The sequence below is a fragment of the Pteropus vampyrus genome, unplaced genomic scaffold (assembly GCF_000151845.1).
Source record: "Pteropus vampyrus isolate Shadow unplaced genomic scaffold, Pvam_2.0 Scaffold132, whole genome shotgun sequence".
NCBI classification, from domain to species: Eukaryota; Metazoa; Chordata; class Mammalia; order Chiroptera; family Pteropodidae; genus Pteropus; species Pteropus vampyrus.
Window position 1 is genome coordinate 258476 of NW_011888913.1, and position 1311 is coordinate 259786.

Genomic DNA, 1311 nt, shown 5'->3' on the forward strand with positions numbered 1-1311 from the left:
GAGGCTAAAATCTCTCCAAGTTTATGAAGGAAAAAAATACTTTCTAAAATGAAAAAAAGTTGGTATTTATAATGTATAGAAATAGCTAAATTAATGGGAAAAAACAAACCATATAATAAAATAACGAGCAAAGTCTATGAACTAGCAAGTAATATTGTTCAAAAATTTCAAACACCCAATCAAGATAAGTAAAAAATACTATTGTTTCAGTAATTCAGCAAGTGCAAATCATCATATCTGTTCACATATCAAACTGATCAATAAGGAAAAGAAAATTTCTATCGTATTCATTGCCCCTGGCATTTGGGGAAATATCTATTCTTATGTATTTTTTTTTATGCCTACATTACCCAGTCTTCTTACGTGGTCTCCCATCCAAGTACTAACCAGATCTGACCCTGCTTAGCTTCTGAGATCAGACGGAATCGGACACGTTTAGGGCAGTGTGGCTGTAGACTTACATATTTCTGAAGAGAGTGGGAATTACTAACGCCATGTGGGAAAAACACATTTTAATCCTTTTAAAACTCAAAGAATTCATCTTGTGATCAAAGTTTTGTGACCCCCATATGCAATAATAATCGCCCTCATATGTAAGTGTATTTGTCTAAGGATGTTTACCTTGGTATTGTTTGAAGTGGCTGACGGCAAACAAGACAAACCAAAACAACTGCACAAGCAAACGAACAAACTTAATTTGTCCAAAAAATGAGGAAGAGGTGAAAAAACTGAAGGAAGAAGAGAGAGGGAAAGAGAAAAGATTTATTTAAAAAAAGAAAAAGAAAAGGGAAAAAACGTTTATCACTAGAGAACTTGAAGAAAAAGGTCACCTACACTTTACAATACTATATCATTATAAAGAAATAAATAAATTTATATATATTAAACTTGAGAAAGATTCATGCTTAACTAATTTAACCACAACACAGGAGATACATACGAGTTATAGACCTCTGTAGTGTCTTGCTAATTACATTATACATTTATATTTATATTTGAAAGAAATACATGTATAATTATTATCCACCTGAGCTATTAAAGGCAAACCAAGCAGACCTAAGGAAGAAAATCTTAGGTTCTTCCACTATTTATTTTTCCCTGGCCTTATATATCTCAAAGAACCCGAAGAAGGAAGGTTTTAATCTTCATCTCAAGGAATACACATTCTTCAGGGCAGGATGTTCTATTAAAAAAAAAATTATAATTCCCCAAAACAAGGTTTCTTAATGTATCTCTATCCTTGTTGTAAATTTATCAAGCATTCCTCAGTGGTGCACAGGAAAGCACGTGGGTGACCTTTAATGAGAGAAT

The 1311-nt window shown here is 32.6% G+C and overlaps 1 pseudogene; it reads right to left on the reverse strand.

Annotated features, from left to right (window-relative positions):
* Nucleotides 1–338: 338 nt before the first annotated feature.
* On the reverse strand, nucleotides 339–457 carry LOC111744330 (annotated as a pseudogene).
* Between the last annotated feature and the right edge of the window lie 854 nt (nucleotides 458–1311).